We start from the raw sequence: 16,460 nt of genomic DNA on the forward strand, positions 1-16,460 counted from the left end.
TTCAGAAAAGAATGTTAACTGGATTTTGGGTGCAGATTGCTCCAAAAGAAATTCAAATTTTCCATGGCAGGGTCTCTCCTGCCTGGTCTCTCCTGCCATTGCTTCTCTCTGTCTTCAAGGTTACAGCTCACTCTCTCTCTGTGTCCTGACTCTGGGAGTTTCCCAGTGCAGGAATCCTGGGTCCAAAGGATGTGCTGGCTCCTGGCTATTCTTCCATGGTGGTGGTGAGTGGCATATTCTTTTCTTTCCTGGGGTGGTAACTCATTTCAAGCCCAGCTGGATGACAAAACTGATGAATCCCTTTGGTGGGCCACAATTTCCGTGTCACACAGTCCAACCCAATCGCTTGGGTGTGAGTTACAAGATCATGGCTAGAAAGGCCACACAAAAATGATCTATGGACTACAGCCACTTTTCAGGGGATCCCTTGATGGTCGCACAGTTTCAGTTCTGGACTAGTAATAAGAGGGAAGGTCCTGGAGGCAGTTTGCCATGCTTTGCATCCTGTCCTGGACCTGGGACAAGTTACTTATTTGGGGGGATTCAGTTACCATTTTTGTAAGCTTCATAGGATTGCTATGAAGATTAAATAAGCCATGTAAAGTATTTGGAACAGTGTGAGTGCTCAATAGAGTTTAGATATTATTATTGTTGTACCACCCAGGAATTCTGTTGAGGTGTTGTTGCTGATATATTTAATTTGGGTGGTCCAACTGTCAAGAACATCATAATAACCAAGGGAAGGGATGTATACACAAAGTAAGTAGGTCCCAGGCAGGTTATGAATGCTGGAATAATCTCAAGGACAAGGCAAAAGTCCAATTTTGTGCATTGAGCTAATTTAGGGAACAAAGAGAACAGCTCTGAATTGAGTATACATTGACATCCAGGGTGAACCTTGAGGATGCCATTGAAACAGACCTGGCATCAGTGCAGAAACCCAAGAGGCCATGATAGTCTGGGGACCTGGGCCGGAGGAGGTCTTGTGCTGGATGGAGCTGCATGAAGAAAGGCACAGTTTGAGCCTTGTGATACCTGCCACCCTCTTGGTTTCACTTCCAGATTGGTCTGAAAATTGAGACCAGATAAAGTTGGAGGCCTAACAGTGGGGATCTAAAGTGAAATAAGATGTAGATCGGGGAACAGGACTGAAAACAAAGTGCTAAATTCTTTTACACAGACACTACTCACTGCAAACATTTACAGGAAGAAGATTCAATAAAGGTTGGAGCAGTTAACAGTGATGACGTTAGGACAAGAGCTGTGTCTTACATGTTGGGTAAGATTTGTGGGATGAATAAGCGGAGGGAGAAGGGAAGGAAATGGTGATCAAAGGCCTGGAGACTGGGATGAAGATCATGTGTAGTCATGAGTCAGTGAAGCTCTGGTCTAATTAGTACAGAGTCAAGGACGTAATGTCCGGTACGAAAGTCTGGATTAGGGAGAATTCATCAAACAAGTACAGAGGTGGGTTTGATGGGGAAGGTAAAAGGAGTCATTAATGATTTCTGAGCAGGGGAATGACATATAACATCTAAAAATCAGAAATGATACATAACACTAGTGTTCAAGGCAGATTATTTGAAAGAGAGTAAAAGAAAGGAAAAATGATTTTCTGAACACCTCCTGTGGGGTTCCACCATATGTATGTCAGTTTTTCATGGTGTGGTGCCTTCCATGTTGCTATGATGCTTGAAGCTATGCCACCAGCCTTCAAATATAGCAGGGTCATTCATGGTGAACAGATCTCAGCAGAGCTTCCAGGCTAAGACAGACTAGGAAGAAAGAGCTGGTGATCTACTTCCAAAAATTAGCCAGTGAAAACCTTACTGCTCACAACAGAACATTGTCTGACTTGCTTGCTTTGGACATGTCATCGGGAGGGATTCATTGTTGGAAGAAGACACCACCTTTGGTGAAGTAGCGGGCCAGCAGGGTGAGGGAGACCCTCAGTGAGATAGATTGGCACAATAGCTGCAATGATAGGTTAAACAAGCTATCCCGAGAATGACACAGGACTGGACAACATTTCCTACTGTTGTATATAAGGTTGCCATGAATCGGAGTCAGCTCAACAGCAGCTATCTGTCCACTGTGGGGAAATATGATATGTATTACATAATTTAACTTGTCATTACACTCTCGTATTTAGGTATTCACATGACTGTTTTCCCAAAGAAGCAACAGGGACTTAGAATGGTAAAGCAACTTACCCAAGATCACAGGTAAGAAGCAAAGGCAGATTTTGGATCCAGGTTTGCCTGATTCCAGAGAATATTCTATTGTCCTAGACCGTGTAGTTGCCAACGGTGGTAAAGGAGGTAGAGAAAAATTGTAATGATCCAGGAAATCAGTAACGCAAGTGCAGATGAAGGGAGTAGCATGAGGCAAACACAGCTTTCACAATAAAGTTAGCTTTTCTTCACTTCTTCCTCTGAGCCCAGTCTTTGTGACTTTGTCTTATTGCTAATCCTATTCATCTTGTACTATAAATATACTTATACCTGTCTTAGCCTTAATATTAGGAAAATGATTCTTCTGTGTTTCTCATATTTGTACTTCTGGTGCTCTTTGCACAAAGGGCCTTAAAATAAATCATTAAAGAGCATTTGTTAAATGGAATGAATATCCTCTGTGAAACCCTGGTGGCATAGTGGGTAAGTGCTACAGCTGCTAACCAGAGGTTGGCAGTTCAAATCCACCAGGCGCTCCTTGGAAACTTTATGGGGCAGTTCTACTCTGTCCTATAGGGTTGCTATGAGTCAGAATCGACTCGACGGCAACGGGTTTGGTTTTTTTTTTTTTAAAGCAAACAAGGCAAGTCTTGTTAGCAGGTCAACCTGGTTTTGTGCCATAGATTCACCACTTACCAACTCTGAGATCCCTGACAATGCATAATTTTTGTAGAATCTCTGTTTCCTCGACTATAAAAAGTTTGAGAGTACACATCACCCACTGGATCATTGAGAAGAATGATGTCAACTGTCATACGTCAGGCAAAGTACTTGGAACATAGGGAGGTATCATGGATTTAACTCTTTTCTCCCTTCTTTTCAATGAATTGGGCTATTAAATTAAAAAATATATGTATTTAGAGAGTGTCTTATAGAAGAACAAAAGCATACAAAGAAAAAATCAAAGAAGTGCAATAATAAAAATGCAAGTAAATAAGGAGAATAGTTTGATTGATGATCATTCTACAAATCATGGTCAATGATGCTTTCATTGTCCCGAAAGCTGTATGTACCAGCCTTTAGACAAAACTTCAGTTCATAACCTTTGCATTCATTAAACCCAAAAGAGGGAAATGAATTACACTCAAAAGTCAATAGACTGAAAAAAATCACTTCTTAAGGAACATTTTCTGTTTGCTATTGGCCCTTTTGGACCTCAAGAATAAAAGATACTATTTATCAACTCATTTATATAGTGATGAGAATGACAGATAATATAATGAATGAAAGAAGCAAGATGAAAAATTGGGTTTTTTTTTAGCCTTGAATAATGAAGCAAATCTAACAAGATAAAATTTAACAGGAATCAAAGTCTGGTCTTGTCTTTAGGTTCATGCTATTAATTCCATATTACGGGAGAGAAAAGCCATGTCTAGAAAATAATTCATATGAAATCCACCTTAAAATTTTAGATGACCAAAACTAAATGAGCTCACAATGTGATTGTGAAAATTAGAGCAGGAGATAGGTGGCTACAAAAACTGGGAAATTATAAAAAAAGACCTGTACTATTTTTTTTATTTTTTTACTGTGCTTTAAATGAAAGTTTACAGAGCAAATTAGTTTCTCATTAAACAATTAATACACATGTTGTTTTGTGACATTCCTTGCCAACCCCATGATGTGTCAACACTCTCCCCTTCTTCAGTTTGGGTTTGTATTATTTTTTTCTACTTGTTGTTATGTGCCGTTGAGTTGGTTCCAACTCACAGGGATCCTAGGTACAACAAAACAAAACACTGCCATCCTTACAGTCGTTGTTATGCTTGAGCCCATTGTTGCAGCCACTATGTCAATCCTTCTCATTGAGAATCTTCCTCTTTTTCACTGACCCTCTACTTTACCAAGCACTATGTCCTTCTCCAGGGACTGGTCCCTCCTGATAACATGTCCAAAGTTTGTGAAACAAAGTGTCTCCATCCTCACTTCTAATGAGCATTCTGGCTATACATCTTCAAGACAGATTGGTTCACTCTTCTGCAAGGCCATGCTATAGTCAACATTCTTCACCAACACCATAATTCAAAGGCATCCATTCTTTTTCCGTCTTCTTTATTCATTGACTGGTTTTGCATGCATATGAGGTAATTGAATATACCATGGCTTAGACCAAGTGCCTGTCACATGTCTGTCAGTTTGTTATACTATCACGGCTTGTGTGTTGCTGTGATGCTGGAAGCTATGCCACCGGTATTCAGATACCATCAGGGTCATCCATGGAGGACAGGTTTCAGCTGAGCTTCCAGACTAAGACAGACTAGGAAGAAAGACCCAGAAGTCTACTTCTGAAAAGAATTCGCCAGTGAAAACCTTATGAATAGCAGCAGAACATTGTCCGACACAGTGCTGGAAGATGAGCCCCCCAGGTTGGAAGGCACTCAGAAAATGACTGGGGAAGAGCTGCCTCCTCAAAGTAGAGTCGATCTTAATGACATGGATGGAGTCAAGCTTTCAGGACCTTCATTTGCTGATGTGGCATGACTCAAAATGAGAAGAAACAGCTGCAAACATCCATTAATAATCAGAACCTGGAATGTATGAAGTATGAATCTAGGAAAATTGGAAATTGTCAAAAATGAAATGAAACACATAAACATCATTTCAACAAATGCATGCAGTGCTGGAAATGCTCATTTGTCTATGTTAAGAAATTTGGAAGACAGCTCCCTGGCCAACCGACTGGAAGAGGTCCATATTTGTGCCTATTCCCAAGAAAGTGATCCAACTGAATGTGGAAATCATCGAACAACATCATTAATATCACATGCAAGCAAAATTTTGCAGAAGATCATTCAAAAGAGGCTGCAGCAGTATATCGACAGGGAACTACCGGAAATTCAGGCCAGATTCAGAAGAAAATGTGAAACCAGGGATATCATTGCTGTTGTCAGATGGATCCTGACTGAAAGCAGAGAATACCAGAAGGATGTTTACTTGTGTTTTACTGACTATGCAAAGGCATTCAGCTGTGTGGATCATAACAAGGTATGGATAATATTGCAAAGAATGGGAATTCCAGAACACTTAGTTGTGCTCATGAGGAACCTTTAAATAAATCAAGAGGCGGTTGTTCAGACAGAACAAGGGGATACCGATCGGTTTAAAGTCAGGAAAGGTGTGTGTCAGTGTTGTATTCTTTCACCATACCTATTCAATATGTGTGCTGAGCAAACAATCCTAGAAGCTAGACTATATGCAGAAGAACAGGACATCAGGATTGGAGAAAGACTCATTAACAACCTGTGTTATGCAGATTACTCAACCTTGCTCGGCGAACGTGAAAAGGACTTGAAGCACTTACTGATGAAGATCAAAGACTCCAACCTTCAGTATGGATTACACCTGAACGTAAAGAAAACAAAAATCCTTACCACTGGACCAATGAGCAACATCATGATAAATGGAGAAAAGATTGAAATTGTCAAGGATTTCATTGTACTTGGATCCACAATCAACAGCCACTGGAAGCAGCAGTCAAGAGATCAAAAGGCGCATTGCATTAGGCAAATCTGCTGCAAAAGACTTCTATAAGTGTTGAAAAGCAAAGATATCACCATGAAGACTAAGGTGTGCCTGAGCCAAGCCAGGGTATTTTCAATCACATCATATGCATGTGAAAGCTGGACAATGAATAAGGAAGAGTGAAGAAGAATTGATGCCTTTGAATTGTGGTGTTGGCGAAGAATATTGAACATACATACCATGGACTGCCAAAAGAACAAACAAATCTATCTTGGAAGAAGTACAACTAGAAAGTACCTTAGAGGCAAGGATGGCAAGACTGCATCTTACATACTTTGGACATGTCATCAGGAGGGAACGGCCCCTGGAGAAGGACATCGTGCTTGATAAAGTACGAGGTCAGTGGAAAAGAGGAAGACCCTCAACGAGATGGATTGACACAGTGGCTGCAACAATGGGCTCAGACATAGCAATGATTGTAAGAATGGCACAGGACCAGGCAGTGTTTCCTTTTGTGGTACATAGGGTTGCTATGAGTTGGAACCGACTCGATGGCAGTTAACAACAACAGGTCAGGTGCACCTTAGTCCTCAAAGTGACATCTTTGGTTTTGAACATGTTACAGAGATCTTTTGTAGCAGATTTGCCCAGTGCAATACATCGTTTGATTTTTTGACTGCTGCTTCCATGGGCATTGATTGTGGATCCAAATAAAATGAAATTCTTGACTTCAATATTTTCTCCATTTATCGTGATGTTGCTTATTGGCCCAGTTGTGAGGATTTCTGTTTTCTTTATGTTATTTTTTCTGCTAGTATTTATTTAACATCATCCAGTAGAGTACCCATATCAACCAAGTATATTCCTTTTAATGTTTATCAACATTCCCAAAATTTTGAACTGATAAATTTGTTCCCTGTCTTTTCCTGGGTCGAAACCCAGTCTCTATCCACTCGCTGCAGTTTAGTTAACGCTCCTCTTCAGTTGCCCAATGATGGCACAGAAATTTGGGCTATGAGATGCAAGGATGTGAGGTGGTTCTTTGTGCTTGATTGTGAGTGCTTGCATATGCATATAACAGGTGGGTGGCAGATACAGCTGAGGTCCCAAGCAAGTAAATCAAAATTCCACATGTTCCAGTTAACTCTTCACCCAGACATTTTTCTACTCACTCAAGTCCCTGGGATTCTGTAACTTTCTGTGGTGACTCTCATATGATCAGCACTTAGCCTGAAGAATGCAGCCGTGAATGTTGGCTGCTCCCATTTGTCACTGATTGTTCTCCTAGATAGGTAAGCAGTGCTAAGCTCTATGTATGCAGTCATGATTACAACAAACATTGCTACCTATTATGGCACCCAAAGTGAGTCACCTTTTAAAAACTAGTTCTGTACCCTATTCCAGTGACATGCTGCCATCTAGAGTCTTGTAGTTGGCCAGAAAATGTCTACCAGTTGCCTGTAGCTACCTATTCTCATTGTCCCACCTCATGGACATGGGGCTTCCAATGCCAAACACACAAGCAAATAAACAAATATGTAACCTTACTTTTGAGTTTTTTTCAATATTAACTAAAGAATTATTGGGATTTGGTGTCATTGATTTTTCCCTTTTGTTGGCTATCTTGTAAGGTACCACACTTAGGATATGGGAAAGAAGTCTTAATGTGATAGCCTATTTCTTCTACACTGGCGAGACTATTTTAAATCATTTTGAAGGCTGGTTGGGAAAGGTAACATTGATATACAAGTGTTGTTGTTAGGTGTGGTCGAGTCATTTCCGACTCATAGTGATCCTATATACAACAGAACACAGAATGAAACACTGTCTGGTCCTGCACCATTTTCACAATCATTCTTATGTTAGAATACAATGTTGCAGTCACTGGGTCAATTCATCTTGTCTAGGGTTGTCTTAGTCATCTAGTGCTGCTATAACAGAAATACCACAAGTAGCTGGCTTCAACAAACAGAAGTTTATTCTCTCATAGTCTAGTAGGCTAGAAGTCCAGGGGAAGGCTTTCTCTGTCAGCTCTGGAGGAAGGTCCTTGTCATCAATCTTTTCCTGGACTAGGAGCTTCTCTGTGCAGGAGCCCCAGGTCCAAAGGACCCACTTTGTTCTTGGTGCTTCTGTCTTGGTGGTATGAGGTCCCACCTCTCTGCTCACTTCCTTTGCCTTTTATCTCTTGAGAGATAAAGTGTGGTGCAAGGCACACCCCAGTGAAACTCCCTTTGCATCAGATCAGGGATATGACCTGTGTAAGCATGTTACATCCCACACTAATCCTCTTTAACATAATCCAATCTTGCCTCATTAACCACAGGCAGGGATTAGATTTTTAACATAGACGAAAATTATATCAATCACAAAATGGTGGGCAACCACAGAATACACAAAACACAATCATGGCCTAACCAAGTTGACACATATTTTTGGGGGGGACACAATTCAATCCATGACAAGGGTCTTCCTGTTTTCTGATGGCCCCTTGCTTTACCAAGCATGAGGTCCTTCTCCAGGGACTGATCCCTCCTGATAACATATCCAAAATACACAAGACAGAGTTTCACCATCCTCACTTCCAAGGACGACTCTGGATGTATTTCTTAAAGACACACTCACTTGTTCATTCTTCTGGCAGTCCATGGTATAGTCAATATCCTTTGCCAACACTGTAATTCAAAGGCATCAAGTCTTCTTTGATCTTCCTTATTCATTGGCCAACTTTCACATGCATATGAGGCTACTGAAAATATCATGGCTGGGTCAGGTGCCCCTTAGTCGTCAAAATGACATCTTTGCTTCTTAACACATTGGAGAGCTCTTTTGTAGCAGACTTTCCCAATGCAATACATTGTTTGATTTCCTGACTAAAGTAATCAATAGTAAAATTTTTTTTTTTTTTTTTTGATTTGTGTGTGCATGTGTGTGGGGAAGTTAGGGGTAGAGTAGTTCCAAACTCCACATATGACACTAGTGTAACATGGTTTTGCAGGTTTACTTCTGCCATATTCTTAAACTCATGTACCTTTGTCATGGACTTGGGTGTTCTTTCTTGAATATGTGAAATTATCTTTGGATACTGTCTCAGGTCCTTTAGTGCCATAAACAGCTTTCCTTGAGGACATTTGGTCCAGGATTACTCTTCCTGTGTTTTATTGTCACCTAGTGGATGTCTATTGTCCATTAAGCCAAAAAAAAAAAAAAAACCCATTGCCAACCCATTGCCATCAAGTCGATGATTAAATAACATCGATGACATCAGTGAATATATTTTTATACATACAAAGTGATGATATGTGGAGTAGGGTACTATTTGGCTTCTGAGGGCAGAACTCAGAACCCTAAGAAGAATTTTTAGTGAGGCAGAGTAATGAGGTTGTAGTAGATACCAGTTCCAGTCCCAGTTGCCATTGATTCAATTCTAACTCATGGTGACCCCATATGTGTCAGAGTAGAACTCTGCTCCATAGGATTTTCAATGGCTGGTATTTTGGAAGTATATTGCCAGGTTTTTCTTCTGAGGAGCCTCTATGTGGACTTGAACTTCCAACTTTTGTTTAGCAGGCCAGAGTGTTAACCGTTTGCACGACTCAGGGACTTTATGTAGTAGCTAGAAAGCTCTTGAAAAAAACAAAAAATAAATTGAGTTGCTCTTGTGAAGGAGTAGATTCACAATCACTGAAATGATATAAACTAAAATTCAAGCAAACTAATAGAAACTGATTGTAGCAAGGCAACTAGGTGGATAATTTCCATGCATTACTTTTGGTCTAGACCCAGGGTTGTCCTTTACAATGTTTTCAGCTCTCATGCCTCTTTAAAAGTTTCGCTCTTCCTTCCACTGTTTCTGGTGAATCTATCCAACTCTTAGGTGTTCAGCTTTAATTATATGAATAACTTAAGTGACTAAAATGAAATGCCAGTATTACATCCTGCAGATACATTTCTCAACCAGGCCTGTTTCTTCACCTTGAAAACATTCAGCATCACTTTCAGCAGTTACTTTATGACTATACCTCCATCCTAAGTGGGAGGATGCTGAATAAGAAAAAAAAAAATTGAAAATAAGCCATAAGTTGTTATTTGTTGATTCATGGACATAAGTGAATGTTTACTTCCTGTTAAAACCTGTTAATTATAAAGACTCATCATTTGTAAATGTTTGGTTATTTCAACCCCCTTGATTCACAATTATGCGGAACCAAAAGTTGCCAAGATAAAGCACGGCAGCCATTCTTCACTTAATGTGCTTGTAATGAAAGAAGATGTTCCCAGGATGCACTTCTTAGTTTGAGTGATACTTTATTCTTTATCAGGAATTGAACCTGCAGTCACTCAGACATCTCCTGAGTCCATCTATTAAAATATTACTTCTTTTAGTCTTTAAAAAGTACATAGAACTCAGCAAATGACTGTAGCACAAAGATATTTCTTTATGCTGTTTTCCTTTTTTATTGGAAACTTCATTTAGAAGGATGGAAAAAGCCAGTCTTCACTATAATGCAATGTTAAAGATAAATAAAATCTGGAGAATGAGTTGAAAATTGACTCGCTAATATCTGGAAGCATGAAAGAGAATATCAGTCATTACGGCCTATGGGTATTTTTTTATCTCAGCACTAGGACATAAAATTTATGTAGCTGTTGCAAATCCTAGAATGTAGGAGAGTGTCTGGCACTTCCTTGACACTCAATAAATTTTGCTGAATGTTAAATAAATAAAACCAGGACTATTACAGTTGAATTTCAAATTTCTTAGGAAATTTCACCATTCTTGAAAAAAATTTTAGGGCAACACACCTTTACATTGTAAGCAGAAAAGAGAAGCAGTAGATTATATGACAAAATTAAGACAAGCATAATATTGAAGCCATGACAGTAATTATATTCAATGATTGCAATTGGAGGAGTTGGGAGACAATCTTCAAGGATTAATCTGCCACAGTTGAGGGAACTGCAGCTATCCATGATTTTGGAGCTACGTTTTATTTAGATAAAGGTAATGTAGTATTTCAGAATTTGTACTATCACATAAAATATGAAAACTTATTGTCTAATTGGTTTTTAATAGTCTTCTTGGTTTTTACTTTATACAAATAACCTGGACTGATATCACATACTATGTTATTCAATATTCCAAATACATTGCTTATATATTTATAGGTATTATTTGAATGGAAATATGAAATAAATACATGGGTTGCCAAATATATTAAGGTAATTATTCTGCACAGGGAATAGAATATAGTTTTTCTTACTCTGAAATTAGCAATCAATTAAAAGATAAATTCTGATTGGTAACCCAAATCTAGCTCAAACCCCAAAACCAAACCTACTGGTATCAAGTAGATTCTGCCTCTTGGAGAACTTACATGTGTTAGAGTAGAACTATGCTTCAGAAGGTTTTCAATGGCTGTAAATCCTATTGAAGTAGATCACCAGGCCTTTCTTCCGTGGCACTACCAGAGAGATTCAAACTGCCAACCATGTGGTTAGTTTGCAAAGTTTAAGCTGAGAGGTAAGATAGCACAACTCTCAAAACATGCACTTGGCACAGCGCCCTGACCAAATTCAGAATTGTTGTACAACTCAAAGAAACAAACATTCAGGATTCTAGAAAACTGAACAGAATTGCAGTCATAAGGCCACATGGATAATGTAATATTATTTTTAGAAAAAAATTAGATGATTAAGTGAATTTAGATATAAGATTGACCACAACCAAAAATCATATTCTAGTGCCAAAGCCTAATTCTAGGTACTTCATCACAGAAAACAATTCAAATTAGGAAGTATAAAAACAGAAAATAGTATCACACACACACACACAAACCAACATACTGATGTTTAAGATATTGTGATATTCTCTCTCCCAGGTCATTCTAAGAAATGACTTGGTTAATAGTTAATTTTGACTCTGCTACTATAAATGGATCGTAGAGTGGGGACAGGGAAATGGCTCTTTTCATCTTCGGGATGTCCATTCTGAATTACAAACAAACAAGTTTGTTTTCTTTATTTAAATCATTAATGTACATCCTTTGCTGCTGTTCGCTAGAGCATTACATTTAGAATAAATAGTTTAGAGCACAATTTAATTAAAAAACGTCTGTGCCATTGCAACAGAAATAATACACAAAGTTCTTCAGGACACCTTCAAAAACCTGGGAGAGAAAACGAGCAAGAGAGAGAAGGAGAATTTAGCAGCAGTTTGTTTTCTCTGTTGTATGAATTTGGGGACCTTGGTGGAGTGTGCTGGGGAAAGAAATGCAGTCACATTAATATTACAGCCTGGAAATTCTGCCAGATATTCATTGAGAGAAAAATGTCTGATAAATATTTTTCAAGTGATTTAGAGTAGGCTAAATCCAATGCATATTTTTACCATGAAATTTTTATTTAAAAAGTTTAAGAAATCATAGATTTTTACAGATAAAAATCCAATCCACATGTTACTGATTTTTTCACACTTATCATATTGTTTTGCATGAGCAAGCTGGTATCTAAGAACACTTCGTTTTCTCAGCCAGGAGGTCACATTATACGGTACCAAAAAGGACCTTGAACCTGGAAAGTTTCAAATTTCATTTTATACTCAGAACCCAAGGAATTTGAGCGGGTTCGAAACTTGGCAATGTGCCTTCACCCTAGTTAACATATTGATGGAGTTATAGATCTATGTACAAGTGGGTTAAAAGTGGAGCTGTTAATTCTGTTTTGATGTTGTTGCTAGATATATTCTTTCTGACTTCCTACTTTGTTCACCATGAGGAAACAGTTGACCACTTGTTTTAATATTAAAAAAAAAAAATTATGTATTGACCCATATCCTTAAATGTACAATAAGTGTTATCAAGCATGTAACAAAGCTGGTGTATGGAAAATTCATAATTTTCCCTAAGGGTTATTTGCTAATATGGAACACAGGCCTCTAAAATGTGATGAAAGGAAGGACTGTGGAACAATGGGTCATGATGGCTAATTTTATAGGGAACACATGCATACAATATAATTTAAAACACATGCTACAGCAGTTATAGTAAAAGGTTCAGAGAATTAGAAAGGAATTCTGCTTCATAAAAAAAGGAAACAGTTCCTTCTTTCTCCTGACAAAACTGCATTTCTCCTCTAGGAAAAAGATCCCATTCACTAATGTTTTAACAATTGCAAGGCCTATCCACCAGCCTCAAGTCCTCCACAAATCTCCTTCAGGTATGGCCCATCCGCGTGGTTGCCTTTTTAGAGATGTGAAATGAAATTAAAGACAAATAGCCCAATAAAAATCTGGCATCTTTCTAATGCAGTATTTATTACTTTTTTTTTAAACTAAAATGGTGTATGTTATCTGTTATTCTCTCTCTCCCTCACGCAGTGTACTGTGGCTTATTTCACACAGACATTTTAAAGGAGAGGAAAAGGTCATTCTGTCTCTTCTTCTGTTTCTAGTCAGAGACTTTGAACTCCAGGTGAAAACCTAAAGGAACTCAGACTATTTTGAAGATCTTCAAGGGTGGCAAGACAAACTTCTAAGAAGTAATTTTACCGTAAGTTCTTTATTCATTAAAAAAAAAAAAAAGTAATGAAAAGAAAAAGAACGACTTCTATCTTACTATGATTTAAGCCTATTTTCTCTTCCATGATTCAATCCTTTATGAAAATGAAGAACAGTTTGCTAGTAACCTTATAGTAATTCTTCTTACTGTTGGAGATAAATATTAATTCATAATCAAAATTCCAAAGAATTTTTGAATGTTTGCTGGCGGGCATACTTCTTAAATAATTTTTGAGAAACTTGAAGTGCATATAAAAAATCTGGTCCTTAATTTTTCTGCTATAGGTAAACCACCTCTTCCAGTTTATTTCACCTTTTAGATTTTTAATTTTCTGATAATTCAGCAATATGCAATTATGTATATTGTTTTTAACCCACAAGTCTCCAAACTAGAATACTTGTTAAGAGTTTGACTGATATTTAATATGCATATTACTGTTAAGTTAATGCAACTTGCATTTTGTTAGAATTAGTCATTTTGTGCCAGTAAGTGCCTCCCTGTTTTGGTATCCCATTACCTAGACTGGTTTTCCCAGCTTTTGATTCTCAGTCACTTGTTCTATATTCCTGGTAACTCTCTGATCAACTTGAGTCATCAACTTGAGTGTCACTATGAGAGCTCCCCCTGGATGCCTTTAAGACTTTGTCTTCAAACACAAGGTGAATTTCATGTTCACTTGCTGTTTTCTGATGATATCCTTGAAGTCTCAAGGCTTTAATGTTGACCAGGCCTTTTCTCCTAGACATGAAAGACATTCCATTCCCTATTCTGTTTATCAACTTCATAACTTTATAAGCCAATTATTATTTCTCACTAAAGTTTGATAACAGAATATTTTCAATAAAGAAGAATAAATTGTGTTATTATTTGTATAGTTATGGTTAAAATTTTTATGGTATACCTTTCCAAGTTTTTGCTATGGACATTGTTCACCTAAAATGATACCAATTATGTTGTGGGCTTTTTTAACATAATAAAGTATTTTTCCATGTCACAAAAATATTTTAGAAAACACAATTTTTTATGACAGTACAATATTTTATCATATAGGTGTACCTTCATTTACCAAATATTCCCTTAAAAAAATTAGTGTTGAAATTTTCAATTCCTTCCAATTTTTTCACCATTTCTGCCCTTACTGGATCAAAAAGTATCAAGATCATTCATCATCCTTAATATCAACAAATTCTTTAAAAAAAAAAAGTTGCAGAATTTATTCTTCCACAACAATGCATCATAGGGCTAGTTTGCCTACCTTCACTAGCACTGAGTGATAACAATTTTATAAATCTCTATTTTGAAAGGTGAAAATGTCATCTTTCTGTATATTTTCTTAATTATTGCAGACATCAAATAACTCTTCAAAAATTTGTTGCTAATTTGTATTTTCTATAAATTTTATACCCATGTCTTTAAACAGTTGTCTATTTATGCATTTATGTTTTTCCCTATTTGTTGAGTGTGTTTGTGTGTGATTATTGTTGTAATACTCTCTATTGCTTTTATTACTTTTGATTAACTGAGGGCCTTGCTTATTATGAGTGAAATTCATTGTCTTTTTTATTTCTGAGTTCTGTTGGTTTCATGCTTAAAAAGTACCTCCCCAGGACCTCTTTAACTTACTGGAACACTTCTGCTTGTCACTGTTGATCATGGGCTGTATGTACCCCAAGACTAGGGATTTTGGTTTATTTACTTTTTTATTCCCAACACTCATTGATTAGCATAATGCAGAATTCTGAGATGGCCACCAAGTCTCCTCCCTCCCCCAGGTGTTCCTGTCCTGTATAATTCCCTCTCCTGAGTGTAGGAAAAACTACGATCGATGTCATTCCCATCATAAGGTTACATTATATGACAAAATTGAAGGGGTTTTGCAGATACAATCAAGGTCCCTAATCAGTTTAAAAAGGAACCCTGGTGGTGCAACTGTTAAGTGCTCGGTCACTAACTGAAAGGCTAGCAATTTGAACCCACCCAGCAGTTTTGTGGGAGAAAGACCTAGCAATCTGCTTTGGTAAAGATTATAGCCAGGAAAACCTTATGGAACAGTTCTGCTCTGTCACATGGGTCAGAGTTAGTGGGAATTGACTCACAGAAAACGAACAAAAACAAAACTAATTGCATTAAAAGCAGGCTTAAATCTCCCCTGAAAGCCTTGAAAAAACAAGCCACCATGATTTCTATAGCTTCAAGAAAGTGAATTCTTCCAACAGCTTTTTCAGCTTGGGAAAGAAAACTGAGCCTCAAATGAGTCTGCAGCCCTGACCAACACCTGGATCGCAGCCTTATGAGACCCTGAGCAAGGATCTGGTTAAACTGTGTGCAGACTCCTGACTCCTGTAAACTGAGATATGTGCCAAATTAGTGGAAATTTGTTATACAGCAACTGGAAAACAACACCAAAAACACCAAGCCCATTGCCATTGAGTCGATATCGACTCCTATTGTTCTTGTCAGGTGCCATCGAGTCGGTTCCCACTCATAGTGACCCTATGTACAACACAACAAAGCACTGCCCGGTCCTGTGCCATGCCCACAATCATTTTTATGCTTCAGCCTGTTGTTGCAGCCACTGTGTCAATCCATCTCATTGAGGGTCTTCCTCTTTTTCGCTGACCCTCTACTTTACCAAGCATAATGTCCTTCTCCAGGGACTGATTTATCCCGGCAACGTGTCCAAAATATGTAAGATATAGTCTCGCCATCCTTGCTTCTAAGGAGCATTTTGGTTGTACTTCTTCCAAGACAGATTTGTTTGTTCTTTTGGCAGTCCATGGTATATTCAATATTTTTTGCCAACACCAAATTCAAAGGCATCAATTCTTCTCTGTCTTCCTTATTCATTGTTCACCCTTTGCATGCATATGATGTGATTGAAAATACCATGGCTTGGATCAGGCACACCTTAGACTTCAAGGTAACATCTTTGCTTTTCAACACTTTAAAGAAGCCTTTTGTGGTAGATTTGCCCAATGCGATGCGTCTTTTGATTTCTTGACTGCTGCTTCCATGGGTGTTGATTATGGAACCAAGTAAAATGAAATCCTTGACAACTTCGATCTTTTCTCCATTTATCATGATGTGGCTTATTTGTCCAGTTGTGAGGATTTCTGTTTTCTTTATGTTGAGGTGCAATCCATTCTGAAGGCTGTGGTGCTTCATCTTCATTAGTAAGTGCTTCAAGTCCTCTTCACTTTCAGCAAGC

General features: G+C 38.1%; 1 long non-coding RNA gene across 1 annotated transcript in view; it reads left to right on the plus strand.

Annotated features, from left to right (window-relative positions):
* The first annotated feature begins 12,935 nt into the window (after nucleotides 1–12,935).
* Nucleotides 12,936–16,460, plus strand: part of LOC135227274 (uncharacterized) — a 29,750-nt gene continuing 26,225 nt past the window's right edge. Inside the window, exon 1 of the long non-coding RNA XR_010317430.1 lies at nucleotides 12,936–13,243. This is a non-coding gene — a long non-coding RNA (uncharacterized LOC135227274). The remainder of the gene's footprint in view (nucleotides 13,244–16,460) is intronic.

The sequence above is a fragment of the Loxodonta africana genome, chromosome 1 (assembly GCF_030014295.1).
Source record: "Loxodonta africana isolate mLoxAfr1 chromosome 1, mLoxAfr1.hap2, whole genome shotgun sequence".
NCBI classification, from domain to species: domain Eukaryota; kingdom Metazoa; phylum Chordata; class Mammalia; order Proboscidea; family Elephantidae; genus Loxodonta; species Loxodonta africana.